We start from the raw sequence: 21728 nt of genomic DNA on the forward strand, positions 1-21728 counted from the left end.
CCAAAGTTCAAAGAGAGCCCCCGCAAGGTCTGGCTCCAATGTGTGGGCTTCCAACTTTTTTCAGTGGGATTCAGCAGGGCCATCCCTAGTACAATGTGACAGTTAATTGATTGATGCAGATTGTTCCACCCCGCTCCTTTCCTCCTCAGGAGCTGTGTGAAGTACTGTTAATTGCTCCCGTTGTGTGGGGAAGCGTTTGTCCCTGCTGCGGGAGAGAAAAGAAATTAACTGGTCACATCAGGGTGATTAAAGGCCTGGGCTCTGATACTGAGCTGAGCCAGGAAAACAGGACAATTCTGGATGACCCATAAAGTGTTCAGATATCATTTTTGAAATTGCAGAATTGATTTTCTGCACAGGTGACGCCCCAATTCGATAAGTCAATGGACTCTGTAGGTCAAAGGGAAGTGAAATTGCACTCTAAGTCAGTTCTACCTCTATATGTATAATAAAGTGTCACTACAGACAAAACAGTAAATCACACTGACTTTCCCTAGTAGTGTACACTAACATTATAAGGTTTACCCCATGCCAATAGCTAATACTGCAGAGCCCCCGTTGCATTAGACTACCTGTATGCAGTTAGCAGGCTACACACAACAGTAGTCTCGCACGCGCAGCACGCTCATGTGTGTACACACGTGTGCACAGGTGTTCATTTGTAACCAGCCAGGTGCCCCTTGCCCATACTGGATGTCAGGGGCCTTATTTTAAAAGGCGGATACCGGTAATAAACAAGCGCAGTCCATTTGCCATGTGATTACAGTGGGTGAGACACATATAGTGAGACTCATCCACAGTAAAAAGTTCAAAACCAAGTGATCCAAAAAACAAAAAAGTTCCAGGTTTACTAAATGGGCGTAATCCAATTGCAGGAACTGATTTAAAATTGATAATAATATTCTTTAATTTTTACATAATAATTCATACCACACATCATGTAGATTTAAATACTTTCAGTAACAGTTGCTACTATTACCCAATGTTGGACCTGGCACTTTTTGCAGGGTTATCCCAAAACTTTTTGTCTTCTTACTGACTTGTTTTAGTTGGTTTTAGGACTCTGGGTACATTACCACAGCTAATCAGTGCTACAGTGCAAATGCTCTTTATCTACATTGTATTGGAGACTGGTTTATCCATGATGGACATCATGGATTTACTAATAAGTGCCTAGTAAAGTGCACCAGGTGTGCCCAGGGCCTGTAAATCAAATACTAATAGTGAGCCTGCAGCACTGATTGTGCCACCCACATGAGTAGCCCTGCAAACATGTCTCAGGCCTGCCCCAGCAGTGTCTGTGAGTGCAGTTTTAAACTGCCATGTCGACCTGGCAAGTGCAACCACTCATGTGCCAGGCCCAAACCTTCCCTTTTACTACCTGTAAGACACCTGTAAGGTAGGCCTGAAGTAGCCCCATGGCCAGGGTGCAGTGTTTTTGAAAGGAAGGACATGTACTGGTATGTTTTACATGTCCTGATAGTGAATTACTGCTAATTTCATTTTTAGGTCTCGCTGAGGCAGCGCATGTGTTGCTCTGCGAGACATTTAGTGTATGGGTTTTCAAAGTGCTGCCACAGGCTTTTGGTGGCCTAAAGCTAGCGTGCACGTGAGCGTGCACGCGCGCAGCCGCCATCTGCCTTTCTGTCATGGCTCATTAGGCCTTCCAGCGCGTGAATCATGCTCCTCCAGCCCCTTGCTGTCTGCTCTCACTACCCCTCTCCCTTCTCCCCCTCCCTCCTCGTTAGCTTGTTATTCTTAACTTCGGAAGCATCTGATGTGAATTCTTCAGGGAGAAATTCACTTCCGACTAAGCCAATGCCGTCTCAGACAGTAGACATTTTCTGGTGCTTGTCTAGTCTGTCAGGCAGGCTCTAAGCTTGTGAAGAAGGGTGACGTTCTTTTGTAATGTACAGGATTTTTTTTATTTTTCCTGAATGAAGGCATGTTTTCGAAGGACTGATCAAGTAGCCACTTTTCTTCCATTCCGGTTGTTAAAAATCGACGTCGCTAAGAATTCTTACGCCGACTCCGTTTACCGCTCGTTTGAAGAGCCATAGGAAAATTTCGTTGTAGGTTTTCCTCCCAATTATGCTGTAACAAATGTACCGCGTAAACTATTAGGCGTTGAGGGCATCTGCTAAATATATATACATATTTTTTCATTTTCCGGGCAAGGAATTATTTTTCATTTCGTGGGCGGATTAAGGCAAGGGCAACAACCGTCTATACTGCGGCTGTAGGAAGGTCAGCAGTAGAAGGTCCGCACGTTTGCAACTCCCGTTGCAGAGTGAAAACCAACATGGCTGTTACCACTGACTTTGGGGACGAGTGCACAGCTGTCTCGTTCGTTTTCATCTTGGGAAACAGCGCCCATCGAGATGGAACAGCACATGGGGCTCACATGCGAGACCTATTGGCTATGCCAATGCTTGTTCACTATTGCAAGGGCTATCTCTCCCATAGGTCATCATTGGAGCTGCCTTGTAAAATCTTACAAGTGTAATTTTAAATTGTGAAGAGATTGAGATTTGGAGTATGGGGTCCCTGAACTCAAAATTTAAAAACACATCTTTTAGTGAAGTTGGTTTTTAAATCGTGTTTTTGAAAATGCTACTTTTAGAAAGTGGGCATTTTCTTGCTTTACCATTCTGTGCCTCTGACTTCTTGTGGAATCCACGTCTGAGGGAGGGCGACAGTTGGGCATTTGTGCATTCACTCTAGACAGTCACACAAAGGGAGCTGAGGTGTGCCCTGCATATGCCGATGGACCAACACCAGGCTGATGGGTTTTCCTGAGCTAGAGTGGTGGGAGGTGGTGTCACTGACACCTGAATAGGGCTTTGCCTGTCCTCACCCAAAGCTGTCTCCACCCCCTGTAGTATGTCTCAAGCCAGGTCAGGGAAAGGCAGGGTCTTGTGCACTAAAGAGACTTTCCTTTGAAGTTTTCCTACTTCAAAGGCAGAAACTGGTATACATAATGGAGCCATGACACCATAACTTCTGAACACTTCTGGACTAAGAGAACATTCTGCCAGGAAGATGAGCTGGATTTCCTAGGAGAGGAACTGCCACTCTGCTTGTTGCTTTGTTGTACCGACCTGCTGCTTTCTACTTCTGTCCTGGGAGAGAACTGGACTATGCTTTCTACATCCTACTGCCAAGGTTCTCCAAGGGGCTTGTGTGTGCTTGCTTCCTGTTAAGAAGTCCCAGGGCCATCAATGACTTCATCTGCAGCACCTGAACTCCTATGCTGGGAGTTTTGACCTGCCAAGTGGTGCCAATTCTTGTTCTGGGACCTTAGCAGTGGTTTCGCAGCTAAGAAACCATGAAAATCCACGTTTCAACTCTCTGCGCCAGTTTTTCCGACACAGCACCGCCATGTGGTAGAAAAAACAATGCATTACCGCGGTGCGCCAGAAGAATCAATGCAGCGCCTGCAGTGTGGCTGAAAGTTTGCAGCAACCGGAGTCCTGAGCACCGTGTCACTGACGTTCGTGGCGCACGCTCCAACTCCGGCACAGATCCTGCTGTGTGGCTGAAGAAATAGACACATCACCTGCTTCCCAACCAGGAAATCAACGCAACACCTGTCCTGCCACTTCCGCATTGACCCAGCATGTCTGGATTTTCAACGCATCCTCCCTGTAGACCAAGTTCTTCATCGACGGAGCCTTGCAGTAAGGAACCGAGGCTTCGTGCCCGGAGATCAATGCATTACCTCCCCTCCCAGTAACAAATCGGCTCATCACCTTCCCTGACAGTAAAGAATCAACCCATCACCTCCCTTGCGCTGCAGTAAGGAACCAACACATCACCTCCCCTGGCAGTAAGGAACCAATGCATCACCTCCCCTGGGAGTAAGGAATCGATGCATCGCTTTTCCAGTGCCTCACCTCCCCTGCACCTGTTTTCTGTCTTTTATTGTGGCACATTCCAGGTACTTTGTTATAAAAGTGATGCATCCATAGTTTCCTATGCAGTGTTTTGAACCTTTTGAAAGTAATATATTTACTTGTGTAAGTTGGATTTTTGTTGTTTTGGTCTTGTTTTACATAGTTAAATATTGGTTCTTTTTCTAAACTGGTTTGGTGGTTTTGTAGTGTTTTCACAGTGTTACTGTGTGCGGATGTACAAATGCTTTACACATTGCCTCTGAGATAAGCCGGGCGCTTTATGCCAAGCAACCAGGAGGGTAAGCAGGGGTTATCTTATTTGTGTGACTTCCTTACCCTGACCAGAATAAGGGTCCCTACTTGGACAAGGTGCAACCCTCTGCCAACTAGCGACGCCCATTTCTAACACCTAATTTAATGACACTCATTCTGCTGACCTTTAAAGGATGGAAGGTTGATTTCTTTCTGACTGGGGCGAACACCAGCAGTAATTCTTTCTTTTGATAAACATTCTGATAAAAGGAATATATGACCAGTCTGTAATACAACAAAAACTGATCCTAAAAATAAGCACTGTGAATGTGAATTCAATGTTTTACTAATTGTTAATCAGACAACTTCATAAGTTCACTCCTCGCCTTGTGCCAGAGCCTGCATACTTTCAGATTTTGATGTTAACAGAGTGTTTTATTAATTATAGAATAATGTTTATTCATGAGTGTTTAAGTTAGCATAATTAGGCTGCAAAATTAATTTACTGGGCCTTTGGCCTATTTGCACTGACAGCCGAAGAAAACATGGCTTTTAAAGTTCACAAACTTGTTCCTATGGGTATATTTATTCCTCTTTTGTCTTCTTCCTTTTCATAAAACAGTTGAAATGGGATTCAGTTCGTGTTGTAGTGTAGCAATCAGTAAGCTATGTTGAGATACTTTTGTATGTTGCAATAATCAAAGATGTTGCTGCGTACAGCCACAACTGTATTTCTATTCATAAGGCTTATAGTTTAGTTTGCTACAATAATTCAATTTCATTTCAACTGTGTAGGGCAAAGGAGATAATTGTTTATTAGTAATTTAGGTGGACCCTGAAGTAGTCTGTTCTTTGTAGCACAACTTCTTGGATGTTGATTGATTTATGTTATGTATCTATACTAATTCAGCCCAATGATGCCACTTCATGCTTCATCGAGAGCATTGTTTTCCTCTTCTCTCAAACTATAAAATGTGCCTCTTCTGGGATGTGTGGCAGACTTTTCTCAGACTTTTCTTAGATTTGTGCCAGAACTTTTTCTTGCTTCCATAACAAGCAGTCTCCATGTCAGTGTCTGACTTTATAATTATACTTTTGCTATGAACTGATGGTCTTTACGTTAGACTGTCTGCTAGTTTTGCTCTTTCCCTTGACTTACGAACTGAGTAGATTTATGCTAGTTTGTTACTGAGCAATATTTTGATTATGGCTAATTTCCTTATGTTATGACCTTTAGCAATTGGCTTATTTTCATGCCTTAATGGTACTGAAACAGAAGATGATTTTTCATATGGGCAAATCCCTAAAGGACTGGTTATGCTCTACTTATGTTACTCCAGCAAGGGAGTTCAATACATGGTTGCCCCTACGTCCAGAAGGTTTTTCCACGTGCAGTGACTGTGATGTATGTCGGCTGAATAAAAACATAACAAGACATTTCTGTTACAATACTGAACGGACCCATGAAATTAGGAAAAATAATAATTGCAGTACTAAATTCGGCACGTATGTAGTTGGTTTTGAGTGTAACAAAAATATATGTGGCAGCATGATCATACCCTTGAAGTCACACATCCAAGAAAATGTCCGGGAATTGAGAAATAGGAATATGAGATACCCCATGATCTTACATTTTGTTGAACACCCTAAGGATACCTAAGAATGTGGTTTCATGGAATTGATCATATGTCATATAATGAGAGGGGAAGAGATAGAGAACTACTTCTGAGGCACAATTAAGTGGGATGGAGTGTAGTGGAGACGGAGGTCCAGGTACACACATTGCTATGTTAGCATAAGCGTCTTAGAAGTTAAAACGCCATCTTGCCACTTTTGCTGCTTTCGCACACGACACTGTAGATAGATGTTATTATATGAAAACTGCTTGCTTGCCTTTTCTTCACATGAGAACGGTCTGTTATTCACATCCCCAGACGTGCACCGCGACCTTGGTCTGAACATTGTGTGCAGAAACAGTCAGGGCCAACAAACAATGTATGCTTTTGAATTCAGGTTGATCGGCCCACGCTCTAGCCATAACACGCACACAGCTGCAAATATCTTAAATTCGAGCGCCTTTAATATTGCAGTTTGCATGCATGAGATACACACTTTGGAGAAGACTTTTTCCAGACAGAGAGCAAAGCTGATCCTGTGATGTGATTCACCTAAGCTGATATTTACAGTAGGGGGTTCCCCATTCAAACCTAGAGACCTTCTATTAGTTTATTAATACTAGCTTACTAGCGAAGGGAGGGTGGTCGTATTCCACTGTCATTTGTAACATGATTTCTCCCTTCATTTTCTATGGTATTGTAACAATGCTGATGGTTTTAATATTAATCATTTGTCTGCTTATGTTAGCCAAAGTACTGCATCTTAGGACACGTGGTTTATAAAATAAATGTTTTAAACTTTACTGTGTCTCAGATTACTCTTGATGTGGACTGATATGAGAATAATAACGAACAGGTATTTCTGATTCCCACCATTCCTGAGAGTACTCTAAGTCGCATGTTCTGGGTTGTCTAATCATTGGTAGCTTCGAGATGATACGGAGAGCGAATGAGACACTGATGCTAGTCGGATAGGGGTTGTGGGTACTGAGGTCAGTTTTTGGTACACCGCAATTCACTGAGGTCCTGGTTTCCTGCGCATAGTTCTGTGCATGACAAGAATCCCTGCAACAGGAGTTGTTGTTTGCGGTCTGTTGAAATGTGTCACAACACTGACAGTGAATTGCATTATTTCTTATAGTCTAAAAAACAAGTGGATATATTTGATTTGGAATTCTGGATTGCCTTGAACTAATTCTGAGTTGGTAACTGGTCAGATATAGGGTCTTGTGATTTGAAAGAACGTTTGTGATAATCCACACTGGCTTTAGGTGAAAACATGGAGAGCATTTCCAAAAATGACATTCTCTTTCCCTTGGCAGTCACAAGTCCTTGATTATGCGGGTGCAGGCCCTGACCAGAGGTGCCCTCACCCCTTTTGAGAGTATATTTTCAGGTTGTGGCTTTGGGCGAAGATAATCTGCTTTGTCTAGAGGGCTCCCCACTCATCTCTCTGGTAACTGTGAGACCTCACTTGGATACATTTTCATCTTGCAAGTACTCCACTGACGTATTCAAGTCCTGATGTCACTTTCACAAGACCCCTACATATCTGATCTTGAGAACAAGCAATCCACAAATAGATTTTTGTTTTTGTTTGTTTTATATAGAGCGAACTAGACCCGAAGATATCAGGTATTAGAGCGCTTTACATGAGCACCAGTTTCGTAACAGATGGACACATTCATTTTTGTTAGGCACAGGGAGATTAAGTGATTTGCCCAGGATCACAGGATGTTGAGCGTCAATGCCAAGACTCGAACCCGGTTCTCCAGCTTCAAAGTCGACAGCTTTAGCCGTAAGGCTACATCCTCTCCCCGATAGACATTGTAATGATACAATATTGAGGTTAACAATGCAAGCAGATCCAATGACTGCCTCTTGTTGGATCATCTTTGGGAGCATTGATGGGACCCTTTAGTCTACTAGGAACTGCATGCCTCTGCAATGGATTGTATGACCTGCTGAGCTCTATCTCCCATTCTGCCTCTTATAATACTGAAGAACTAGATACAATTGAATTGAGAGTAGAGGCTACAGAAGTCCGCACCTGACAAATGAAAAGTGTCTCTATGTATTGTGGTAGTGCAAAGAACCAAGGAGCACTCCCCTCTATGCTCCTTAACTAGGAATAAAATCCTTTACCAACATTATACACAAAAGTGTTCAGCACTATCCAACAAATGTAACATACAATGTCAATATCAAAGAAGCAGTGAGCACACAAGAAGATGTCCAGATCCCAGATGTTGATTTCTTAAAAGGATTTTTCTTTATTGAGTTCATTTAAAAATCAGAAGAACATAGCCGACGCGTTTCGTCTCACAAAAAGACTTCTTCAGGGATTTATGGAATGACAGAGAAATGTATTCAAAAGACGTTGCAGATTTCAACCAATTGTCAGAGAGTCCAAGTTTCTGAGACTTTTATGTAGTAGGCATTATCAACGATGGCTCGGTAGCCCGCAGCGCATGTGCTCCTCAGTTTCAGGTATAATATACTTATATATTATACCTGAATATAATATATATTCTTTGATATTGACATTGTGTGTTACAATTGTTGAATAGTGCTGAACCCTTTTGTGTACAATACTGAAGAACTTGTTCTAGCTGTGCAAGAATGTAAGAAAATGGAAAACACTTGGAAGGTTGGTGATAAATAACGCCTGAATGGCTAACTCAGACAACCTACTGTTTCTCCCACATCACAGCTACCAACAACTCTTCAGCAGGTGGTTTCATATTCTGAAATCATTCCTTAATCCTGATTGGTGACATCTCACCATCTATATCTCTAAAGTACCTTGTGATGTTATCTCTGTTTTATGATCAAATAAAACACATTTGCTATTCTTTCATTTTGATTGATCAATTTTTCCAGGTATCAGTATACATCACGGAATATGGACTTCATTCCTGATGTACTCGGATTCCTATTATTGTCCATGGAAAACAACAAAGGCATACACTATGGCTACTAAATTGTGATCACAGTCAGATCCTCATTCACCAGTCTTTAGTTCATCTAGTGAGTGACACGCCTGATCCTACGTTTGCTAGCAAATGCAACATAAGTATTCCATCTGCTATTGCACTTTCAGCTTGGAAGCAAACTTTTGTTGTTGACTTATTGAAAACACCTATAGCAGGCCCTGACATTCTTAATAATTTAAAACTGATTTCTCAATTACTATTCTCCATCAAACAGTAATAAACACATTATATAATGCACTAGTCACTGTATATTGTTCCATTTTCCCTTTCACCTTTCAACTTTCCCTCAGTTGAATGTGTTGAACTGCTTGGTTTTCTAGTATAGTACCTGACATATTAAAGACACCCTTAGTACAGTGCTCTATAATTTTTGTACCTAGACACTCCGAGCATGTAAAGGGGAGTTTGTTCCTACATAATCAGGGAGGAAGTGTGGCCATGCTTGGGTTTTGTCTAATAATAGCTGCCATTACTACTTCCCTTTGTAGCTGGGGCTGCACTTTCTCTTAAGCTTTTTGATTTTGGTTCTCTGTTCATGGACTGTTTTATAACCTGCTGGTTTTCACACAAGTCTGGCTGATTTCCCAGACTTTCAGACATTAACCAACCCCTGCTTGATACTTGTACTGGCTACAGTTCTACATGGTCCTGCACACAAAATGTATCATTCTTTAGATCTGATCTTTTCGCCACTGTCAAACATTAAGCTGCTAGAATACTTACACTGATTTGGTCAGACCACTGTTTAGTTTTTTGGGGAGTTTTATACAGCGCGAACTGGACCCAAAGGTATCATAGCACTTTACATGTGTTTGGAAGTTGCGGACAGTGTCCGGCACTGGCCCCGGGCGGGTTGCCTGGTCTTGGATCTTGAAAAGGCATTTGATTGTCTGGAATGGGGATACCTGGTGGCGACGCTGTCACACTTTGGGCTGGGCTTCGGCTTTCTTCAGCTCGCAGCACTTTTGTACAAGGGCCCTATAGTGAGGGTAAGAACTGGGCCGTACATATCTGACGCCATCCCGGTTGGTCGTGGCACCAGGCAGGGGTGTCCACTGTCGCCCCTCTTGTTTGCGCTCGCAATGGAGCCATTGGCGGCTATGCTTCGCAAGAGGCTGGCTGACGGCATCCCGCTGGGCGATGCGGTGCACCAGGTGTCCCTCTATGCGGACGACCTACTGATCTTTGTCAGAGACGTGGCTCAAATCCCTGTTGAACTGGAGCGCATCTTGGGCGAATTCGAGGGGCTTTCGGGGCTCCGAGTAAATGCCGCCAAGTCTTGCCTTTATGCGTTCGGGGCTGACACCGCAGATCCTAGTTATCGCCTGGGGGAGTGCAGGTGCAGTGGTGGCCGGACACCTTCCGCTATCTGGGTATCCAGATATATCGCCAACCGGCGGATCTCCTGGATGGCAATCTGGGAAGGGCCGTATCTGGGCCCAGATGAAGTTTTGGAGTGCACTCCCTCTCTCGGTTACTGGCCGAATAGCACTGATTAAGATGGTGGTCTTGCCCCGTCTACTGTATTATTTCACCAACCTGCCCATCTATGTCCCGGTGTCCTTTTTCACGGGCTTGACGCGATCCCTCTGCGACTTCTTATGGGGTGCCGCGCGGCACAGAGTCGCGCTGCCCAAATTGTATCTCCCCATTGGACAGGGGGGACTTGCAATGCCATGTTTCGAGCATTATTATCTGGCGTCGCAGCTCCAATGGATAGCTCGCTGGCTGGCAGACAGAGGCCGTGACGACACCGCGACTGCGACCACCCCCCCCCTTTCGTTGACTGGCCTCCTTGGGCTCTTCCACCCGGCGGCGGTGGTGGAGCGGCCTGCGCCGCTCCTGCTGGCAGTGGACTACAAGTGTTTCCATCGGTGTCTCCGTCTCACCCGGTCCAGGATCTCTTATGCACCGACCATACCGCTGGAGGGCTCCCCTGGAGGGCGTGGAGTGCTTGGGGTTTCGGAGCTGGAGGACTGGAACGCAGCGGACGTCCGCACCTTAGAGGACCTTTATCGAGATGGGACTCTTCTCTCATTCACCGCCCTGGCGGAGGAGGCGGGGCTGCCCCCGGGACAGTTCCTTCGACACCGGGCCCTGGTGGAGACACTGGCGGAGCGGTGGGGAGATCTAAAAGAGGAACCAGAGCAGCACTTAGTGATACAGTATCTTCATGTGATGGGACGGGGGAGATGCCTGGTTAAGTGGTTCGCGACGGCACTGCGTACGCACGCGGCGGTGAGCCTGGTGTCGCTGCGGGGGAAATGGGAAACGGATTTGGACCGTCCCATGACCGACAAAGAGTGGGATGGGGTGTTACAGGGTCCGAGGAGAGTTCCTCGGAACATGCGCTTCCGCCAAATCCAATTCTTCATTTTGCACAGGGCGTACCTCACGCCCGCCTCGATCAACAGATACTTTCACCGTACGGATGAATGCTGCCCCCGTTGTGCGGAGCCGGATGTTGACCTGATACATATGTTGTGGAGCTGCCCCGTCTTGGGCGCCTATTGGCGGGCGATACGGGACACACTCCGCGAGTGCACGGGGCGTGATATCCCCTTCGAGTGGTCATCCTACTTGCTGCATCTGTTTCTCAGAACGCCCCCCACAAAGGTTACCTCTAGATTCATAGACCTAGGGTTTGTAGTGGCAAAGCGGCTTCTCACTAAGCGCTGGAAGGCGGATGCCCCTCCACATGTAAAGGCGTGGCGCGGCTCCTTTCTGGTCTGGGCGAAGGCGGAGGGCGTGGCCCTCCGGAGAGAGGAAACACTGGGGCTCAGGATGACGCCCATAGCGGCCCAGTGGGAGTCACTGTTGCAGTCCATGCTGCAATTGGGAGCGACTGTCACGGAGGACAATGGGGGGTCAGCTGAGGGAGTTACGTTAGCTGGCGTGGAGTTGATCTGCCCGGCAGGGTGCGACAACACATGAGATCGTACCTTGGGTCAGAAGGACGAGGAATAGGAACACATGCACCACTGGCTACATGATATCTTGAGGGGGGGATGCGGGCGGAAGAGGAGGTTCCGGGAGGCGATGGGAGGAGGATGCCTGGGCAAACACGGGGCGCTGCTATTGAGTTTTTGTAGTTGTTACTCTGCAGAGGTGATAGTTTCCCAACTGCGTATTCTTGTTACTGATAAGAATTTGGTTGTCTGTTTATGATGAACCGCTACAGGAAAGTAAACGCAGCTGTAATGCCTTCACATTATGGTTCCCCACGCAGGGTGAGATTTTAGGAGGCATGACGATTCAACGAGTGTGATCACAGTCGTAGGGGCCTTCAATGTGGAAAGGGAATACGAGATGCTCCCACTGCTGTAGCTAATGGTACACTACTATGAATGTTTTCCTATATGTCACTTGTAACTGTACATTATCCTGCTTTATGGTACGATATATGTCATTTAAACTTCAATAAACAGATTTCTAAATAAAATACATGTGTTTGGAAGTTCAAGAATCATATCAGAATTATACCTTTGGCAGGAAATAGTGATGAGTAAGGCCACAAGCAAGGTAACTTCAGGCGCTCTTTGCCAAGTGTTAGAAGTATTTACTCAAGCCTTTAATAGTGCTAAGTTACAGGTATTGAATGCCAATCTTGTGACTTAACTAACCAAACCACTATTCCTTTGCTGCTCTTGTCCCTCAGTACTTCGGTTCTCTGTTGAACTGGGGCAGGCAAAATCTGGCTGTCAAAAATTGGAGTGAAATTCGAGAAAGGATTACACAGAGGTAAATAAACCAACTTCCTCTACTGTCGTACATAAATATAAATTATATAACTATGTAAACATAATTATAAAGAACTATTAAGGCACGGGAGGACCTGACCGTACTCTATTAAATATTGGGTTCAGCAAAGCAACCTATTTCTCTCTATTGGAAAAAGAAAGGCACTCTTTCCTCTGCATTGTGATTTAATAGATTGTGGCAAACCCTGGCCCTAGAACAGATAACACACAAGATGAAGTATATGAGTACTTTCCAAAAGGAAATGTGCACTATAACTATACACGCACACACTGCAATGAACAGGTGTTTTTATCTTATCCCTTTCCTGTTCCCAGTCCCAGTGTGTGACGGTACTGCACCCCCTAGCCTTGATCCAGAGGGATCGCCCCTGATATACAGGAGGTAAGATGGAACACTCTCAGGATACATGATGTTAACTACATCCTGAGCACCAAGGCTTGCCATTTATGGGTCATGATTAAACGGTAACACACACACCGACCTTTCTTCCACTGTGCATGCCGCTCTGTTATACTTAGTATCTGAACGCAGCCATTTGTGTCTTACTTACTGCGCAGAATACTGTATGCCTGTGACATAATCATGCTTACTTCATAACCACTTTGTTTTTTGATTACCTAAATATGCTAACTGCTACAATATCTTCATCTAAACTGTGTCATCCTAAGATGGTGATACTTTCTCACCCTGATATTCATATGATTTTTAACCTTGACAGGTTTATTTATATTGAGTGATAATGGTGCATTTCTCGACACATATTCACCGTTACGTCTGAGGGCCAGTCCAGCGCCAGACGAACAAAGTAGTCCACCACTGTGTGGACCTTCTGGATATTAAGGAGATCCTACTTCAGAAACATCATAACATTGTTCTATTTTGTTTCTGTCTCCCGCCCCTCTTCTATTTATTCTTATCGTTCTAGATGGATTACTAAACTTAGGATCTAACAGGTTGACCCAATAAATATACAACTATCACCACACATATCTACACCTGGCTTACAAGGGCCAATATAAACCCTTCTGCAGCCCTAACCTTCTGTTTTTTTTTATCCTTGACAGAGGTATCCACCTATTAAACTGACTAAACACTGATATCCAATTTTACTTTCACTCACTACCTAATGAGCACTACCTCACATGCATCATACAGCGAGAATTAAAAAGATATCAGCAGACGTGACCTATAGGGCACTACAGTGCTGCCCCCCGACGAGGAGCAACCGCCCTGTGATGAAGCATGACATCCCATGGGTTGTGTGAGGGCAACAAGTAAGAGTCTTGCTGACTCTTTCTTCTACACCCTAGACCGACCTTTCCTCCTTTAGGAACAGTGACCCCCGTTTTTCGGTTTGTGTTCATTATATGTCACATGTGTATCCTCTGCTTGCTGACTTATCTGTATGTTTGTTCTTTTATGTATTTGCACACTCGCAGACAGGTGTGAATTTGCCTATGGCATGAATTTATTCTACAATTGCCTAATGCTTTGCTGTGTGACAATGGGGTATGGCCTACTGAATAACCTACTTCTTTTTAATTCTCACTCTCTATATGTCTCTTTTCCTTTGCAGGTTGGATTTTAGATATCATAAGGTATACCCTACACTTTGAAGGAGACTTTTGAAATTGGGTTTTGTTGCTAAATACCACTACTATAACCCTAATCACTGGTAGATTAGGATCACATGGTCGTGAAGAAGTGCCCAGATCCTCAGGAACTTACACAGTTTGAAACATGTTGACCCACATTATCACTTTCCTGTGAGCTGTACCGGATCACTGTCTCTAACACAGCCACCCTTTGTTTTTATTTATATCAAGAGGTCCCACGTATTAAAACTTTCAGGGTCTCTTTTAGCTATTTTTATACCACCCTTACACCAATCTACACACACAGAACCTCCACTTAAACTTCATCACAGTGTCTTATTTTAAAAGACCTCCGGCAAAAAGCCCCCTCAAGGGGCTCTTTGGACTTTGCAGCGCCGGCCCAATGAGAAGCTGCCTGATGAAGCATGACACACATCTGGGTGTGTGAGGGCTTTTGCTTTTGAGTAATCAGATTCCCCCTGATCTGCTTGCTCAGACCTCTGCCAACTTATTGACTTTTCCGTTTTCTTTTCTGATTCTTTTAGGTACAGTATACTCCACTTGTATTCAAACCTTAATTGACTACATATCTCGCCACAAATTTTCATGCTTTACATCTCCTAGACTCAGGGCACTCCATCTCGTTGACTAAAAGCTTGGTATTTAATGAATGGCTATCATCCCTTGGATCCCCTGCATTATAATTTAAGTCATAACTATGTTTCATCGCCCCTAGACCAGAGCTGTACTAACACTGCCTTGTAGTAGCTCTCAACCTACCATCCTGCACAGTCCATTTGCTCTAATCTCCATAACACCAGGGGTTGGAATATTCTGTAAAATGTAACGTCTCTCCCATAATCTACCTTCCTGATTGTTTTTCCTTCTTAACGCTGATGAGCTAAGTGAATCCTTGGCCACGTTTTTCTCAGCTGTTATGATCTGCTCAGCTTTCTAAATTAACATCACGTTTCAGTGATACTTGGCCATACACATAGCTGTGCCAAAAAAACACCCCAACTGTTCACTGTTTTACAGAATACCCTCACTCCTAAGAGTACTAAAGGACTATCTTAGACGAGTTAATCAGGTTCTCCTTATTAAATCTGCCCAACTAGGGTTTTCATTGATGGCTGGTCAATTACCACAGTTTATAATGTTTCTCTGTCTACTGCATTTGTTCTATCAGTTTGGAAGTAGGCAGTAATCTCTCCCATAATGAAAAAGCCCTCTGCCATCTCCAGCACGCTGATCAAGTACCCAAATATATCACTTATGCTAGTCCCTATGAACATTCTTGAAAAACATCGTAACAATGCTGAGAAAAACACGGAAACGTTACATTTATGGGAAAACATTAGGTCCTTGATTCAGCACAATCTGTCTGTACCCACTTCTCAGCATTGAATCACCCTTGGTAGCGGATGAATTATTCCTTGCTACATAAAAGGGCGAGTAGGGGAGCACACGTTTGCTGTTTAAGCAGACTAGGAATGGAATACCATTCTGTTCCATCTAAAACAGAAGTCTAAACATTTGAGTTTTAGCAAGGCGTTGAAGACACTCTTCTTCTCTAATGGCAGCAGCCATAATGACAGAGTCATCGTTCTCTGTTCCCAATTCATTCAAAAAACATCAGCTGTGGTGTTCACCAAGGAGCCTCCCTGAGCCCAACACTTTTTAATGCCTATGTGTCATCTTTCGGTAAAAAAACAATGGTTCTGGTGTGGCCAAAAGGTCCAATAATAAAGTGATCCTAAGGTGAGCACTTATGATTAGAGAGTTGAAGATTAATTACTTTAAAGGAGCAAAAAAATTAATAATGTACATAGGGACATAAGTCAGTTCATGTGAAACATTTATTTCCACAACAATAGAATTCAGGTGCTCACACAATAAGTGAAAGAGGCGTGACGTGCAGAGTGATGGTGAAGTTTAAAATAACGGCATTGCATTGACAACAATAGTGCGAAACTCCTCAAGCAACTTTATAGAATAGGAAGAGTTTTGTTGTAAAGGGTAAACGGCGTTTCGATCTCAACTGTTTGAGATCATCATCAGGACATATATAATGGGTGAGCAAGCTGAATTGATGCAATTATTCGTAGCGCAAGGAAGAGCAATTGAGGGCTTCAGAAAACAGCTGAGGGTAGAACTCGTCTACCCTCAGCTGTTTGTTGTGGAAATAATTGTTTCACATGAACTGACTTATGTCCCTATGTACATTATTAATTTTTTTGCTCCTTTAAAGTAATTAATCTTCAACTCTCTAATCATAAGTGCTCTCCTTAGGATCACTTTATTATTTGACCTTTTGGCCACACCAGAGCCATTGTTTTTTTTACAGCATATTTCACCCCAGGTTCACGTATTGAGGTACCCTTGTTTTTAGGTCTCGGCTAGCGAAGGCTGCAGTCTCGCTCGCGAGATTTAATGACTTCAGTACGGGGCTTCAACCCGCCCCTCTTCTCCATTGGCTGGCTTCCTAAACGGAAGCCAGCCATTGGAGGAGAGGGGCGTCTGTCCGTTTAAGCCCCGTCTTTTTCGGATTCGGGGGGCATGTTTTTTACTTTCTTTCTCTCCTCTGGAATGTAAACATTCCAGCCAATGGCAAGAGGAGAGAAAGAAAAACACGCCCCCGAATCCGAAAACGCCGCTGCGTTTCTCCGAGGCATTTCTGCTTGACCTCGGAGAAAGGCGGTGGTTTTCATGGCATCCTCTTCCCCCTGCTCTCGGCTCCCTCGGTGCTCCCGTGTCCGGCTGCTGCTCTGGTCGCGATGTACTTCTTTGGTAGGTACCTCTTCTCTTCTCTCAGTGGTGAACCTTCCTCCCCCCTCCGCCTCTTCCCGCTTTGGAACAAAACACAGCTCTCCGGATCCCGAGACTCAACTCGGCCGGAGAAGCGAGCGAGCGAGAGATTTCCTCTTCCAGGCAGCAAGGAGCGATTTGGCAGGCACCCAGCGCAGTTGGGGCCGGTCCACTAAGTTGACGGGGAATTTTCGATACGTGTAAACGTAGCACTTTTCAAGAAACCAGGGCCCACTAATCGCCAGGGAAACTGGACACAAACAGTACAGACCTCGAAAATCAAAGACGCGCTAGCCCCGGGACCACCCAACACTTTAGCGGTGAGTTACTTCATAATCTGTTATTCAGGGACGGGGGTGCTGCAGGCGCCATGAAGCCCAGCAGGTCCAACAGTTAGCGCTGAAGTGCTTGAAAGTAGAGTTGTGTCAGCAAGAAAGAGCAACGTGCCCACCTGCATAGCCCACTACCTGCGTTCTCAGCTATTCCACAGGAACACGTACCAGTCATATAGTGTCTGCAGCCGCAAGCGTAGAGCGTGATGTCTACCTGGCGTATTGTATATGACGACTAGGCGATGTTGACAAGCGGATGCAATATTTAAGTGTCAAACCATTTAAAATCATGTCTTTCGCATTAGAGTGCACTGTGTGATTCAGAACTGCTCTGTAAAATAATCTTGGAAGACATTGTGTGTGTTGTCTGCCTTGGGTTAGTTAGATTTGTGGTCTGGGAATATTTGAATCAGTTAGAAATGGCACTTCCTAACCCCGAATGTTCATTATTGGCTATATAAACAAGCATTGACAACGTGAACAGTTCGGACTGTTGTTAAGTCGGAACTCGGAAGAGTTTATCAAACGTCACAAACGCACACAGAACAGGTACAGCAAAGCCAGCAGCGGTGCAAGCTTCCCACCCACGGAAAAGGTTCGGCAGAAGGAAGTGGAGGAAGCTTGCTTTACGCGCAGATAGGCACAGCCGAGGTACACGTAGTGCAAACATCAGATACAACCACAACAGACGAGTTGTGGCACGGACAGCAGCACTACAAACTTACCTCATCCACAAAGCAAGCTTCCCTCAGGCGCACTGAACAGGTGCAGCTGTCCGCAATGCAAGCTTCTCTCACTTACACATAAAAGTGGACAAGACAGTTAGTTCACAGAGAGAGCAGTTGCAGAGCCAGCCAGGGGTCTGGCTTGACTCTAACAGTCAAAACACGAGCCGAGTCATAAAATGTTATGCATGTAACATATACTGCAAAAGTCTTGTAAAAACGCGATAAAGACTTTCAGATTTAAATTTTTATTCTAGGAGCGAACCAAGAGATGTCAGTGTATCATGTGCACTGTATACATGTCCGCCGATGTTATACGTCGAACAACATTATCTATTAAACCACGCGGGTGTGTTTTTTTGTATATAGCTTGCATCCAAGTTTCAAGTTTAAGTTTATTGTTTAGTTATTTAAAACCTTAACAATTGTGGCAAAGAAAAGCGATCGCAACTACATTTATCAGATAGAAAAGATTACTTTGAATTCACATGATCCTGATCGGTCTGAACTAAATAGTTAGTTGCTAATCCTTAGCAACACCTAATACTTCACAATCAATTGTAAAACCTATTAAACCTTATTTAAACCTGAAAACAATCTGAAGCTTTCTTCTGCGAAGGAGACAAAAGAATTTGCAATACGAGACATTTCCACCGCCTGAATATTGCATGGTGCATGGAAGTAAGGTTGGAGATACATTGTGCTAAAGTGCCTATGTGCGTTAAATAACTCATCCTGCTGCTTCAATGTTCTTGGTTGAGTACTTTCTTGCCCTTACAAAACGTTTTAAAATACACAGTCAGTCATAAAGCCTTATTTACGGGAGAAGGTGTGGCCTGACGGCTAGAGCGGTGGACCACGAAGCTGAGGAACTCGGTTCGAGGCTCAGCAGGGAGGATCAACACCTTAATCTCCCCGTGCCACACAAAAAAATGAATGAGTGCTTGTGTAATGTAAGTGGTGCTTATGTAAAGCGCTCGGATACCTTCGGATCTAGTCGCGCTATATAAAACTTAAAACAGTTAAACCCTTTTGAGACACTTGGGCTAACCAGGTACGAACGAATGAACAGTAATAGACCCTGGGTCCACCTAGTTCTTACATTTGGGCCGGGCAAAAGATGTAATTGAGGTCTGTCTAGGAGAGCTCGGCTTTTCTTGATAAAGCTGGCACTTCAATGCACTCACGTATTTGGCACATCTCCCCAGAACCCTAGGTGACCTGCTATTATTAAAGCAAATAAAGGAAGCCTGTGTGTAAATCCGTGCTCCCTCGGGCAAAAAAACGGTTTTAGTAAAAGTCTCTGTTGCAGATCTAGAACGAAGCAACAACACAACTAACGAGCCATGATTCTTGGCTTTTGTGGCATAACCTGCCGGCGCTGACGGTACCCAGCCCAGAGCAGACGATTGTCACGCCATCATAAACACCTTTTAATAACTCTGTGTGTATGTGTGTGTAGGTGGCTCTGTGGGTGGCTCTATTTGTGTGTGGGTTGCTCTATGTGAGTGGCTCTCTGTGGGTGGCTCTGTGTGTGTGGGTGGCCCTATTTGTGTGTGTGGCTCTGTGTGTGGGTGCAAATGCAATAGGTCTCGCATTTGAGAGTGATTAAGCTATTGACATTGTAAATAACAATGCAGTTTCTTTAAATGTTTTTTTTAAAAAAACATAAACAAAAATAATGTCATGAGCAATGCCAATAGCTCTAACTTTAACAATGCCGAGACCACTGCATTGTAAATGCTTGTTCTTAAAACCTATGTGTCATCTTTGGCATTGATAAGTAGGAAATGGGGCTTCAGCATCTGCTCCTATGCGGATGACACACAGCTGATTATAACCATTGAAGAAAGGCATGAGGACACCAGGGTTAAGTTAAATAACTGCCTCTCAGAGATGGCAACATGGATGTCCGAACACTGCCTTAAGTTAAACGCAGGTAAATCGGAAATACTGCTTTTCGGAGGAGCTAACTTAATCTGGGGTGGCACTTGGTGGCCACAATCCTTGGGAGATTCCCCAGTGCCTAAATAATGCGCAAAAAACGTGGGTATAATCATCGACAACACCCTGTCCATGCAGTACCATGTGCGGGTTCTGTGTGGAAGAGGTTTTGCGACTTTAAAACTCCAAAGAAGGCTTTTTCCGTGGATCCCTCTAGAATGTAGAAGGACAGTTACACAGGCATTACTCATTAGCAGATTAGATTATGGTAATGCACTGTACGTGGGCATGGCAGACTACCTTTTCTCATGCTTACAAGTGCTGCAAAATGTGGCTGCTAAGCTTGTGTGTAACAAAAGCAGATTTAGTTCAGCGTCTGTGTGCATGAAACAGCTCCACTGGCTACCTATGCGCCAAAGAGCAAGATTCAAGCTGCTGAGTCATACGCATAAAGTACTGCATAACCTTGGGCCTAGAATTCTCCAGAATAAAATCGAATTCTATGTCCTCATGAGGTGCTTGAGATCACGACACCAAGCACTAGCTAGAAAGTAAGAAAAGGAGGCCGATCATTTTCACAGCTGGTGGCTAAACATTGGAACAAATTACCTCAGGACCTGTGTCATACTGAGAACTATGTAACGTTCAGGAAAAAACTAAAAACCCAGCTTTTTCCTATGACATAAGTGCGAGCAGCTGAAGGCCCCCAACATAACCTACTATGTGTTCCGCAAGACAGCGCTGTGATATCCGTCAGGATGAATGTTGCGCTTTAGAAATAAATAAAATAAATAAATAAATTCAGGGTCAGGACACCCTATGGATAGCAGAGCACTCAACAAAACTAATTAAAACGACATTAACATAACATATTATCAGTAAACTGTCTCCCTTTCTTGGTGAGCACTGTTCATTAAATCTTGCGCAATCTGGTTTTAAATCGCTTCCTAAAACCAAATCGGCCTTAACCCCTGTGCTTGACAACCTCAGAAGGATTCTGCACGAGGAGGCAGAGTCGTCCTCGTTCTACGGAACCGCTTCGCAACCTCCTGACAGAACCTGTTGCAGACGGCCAGGAGGCACACAGAGGCTACTGGGCACAGCCGCGGGCCCACCTGCTGAGTGCAGCCGCCTGGGCCGCGCGCAGCCACGCGCCGGAACTCAACAGCAGCCGCTGTGTGTGCAAAAAGGCCAGCGCCCGCGAGACAGGTCAGTGCTTCAATTACCCGATGTAGATATTTGCGTGTAAACAGCGACTCTTAAGTATCATTCTAGGCATGCTGGTTTTACATTTGCCCTGCAAGAATCACGTCAATACGTTTGTTAAAGTTATTACCGAATCGCTGCCCTTGCTTCTCACTTCCTGCAGTTCTTCTATTTCTATGATCCCAAATGAACTGTCAATGGTCCATCAACGCCGACCACTGCCACTGAAAGAGGCCACTCGAGCGAAAGGAACGCGGTGTTAGATATTGAATGGGCAGACCGTTTAAGTGTATTTATGGCTTTTAATTATTTGCATCACAGAGCACATTGCTTACATATGTCAAGCATTACATGTAGATTAACATGTTCCGATAATACACATAATCAAAAGAGAAAACCATACACTGAATCAAAACAAACTAGAAGTCACATTTTCACGTGCGTGCTTGCTCCGAGAGCCGAAGCACAAAGGATGCTTAAAACTTAATTTACAAAAATAGTTGTAAAAAAAAGTAATTTACAAAACACGCTTCCTTCATGCCCATAATTGCTTGCATGTTTTGTTTTGTACTTTGAAGGAGAGCCATTGAATGTGC

The 21728-nt window shown here is 44.3% G+C and overlaps 1 protein-coding gene across 1 annotated transcript in view; it reads right to left on the minus strand.

Moving 5' to 3' along the window:
* The window catches only part of FILIP1 (filamin A interacting protein 1), a 776040-nt gene that overhangs the window by 754081 nt on the left and 231 nt on the right, over positions 1–21728 (minus strand). The gene's annotated exons all lie outside the window — the stretch shown is intronic.

Source organism: Triturus cristatus, chromosome 6, assembly GCF_964204655.1.
Source record: "Triturus cristatus chromosome 6, aTriCri1.1, whole genome shotgun sequence".
NCBI classification, from domain to species: domain Eukaryota; kingdom Metazoa; phylum Chordata; class Amphibia; order Caudata; family Salamandridae; genus Triturus; species Triturus cristatus.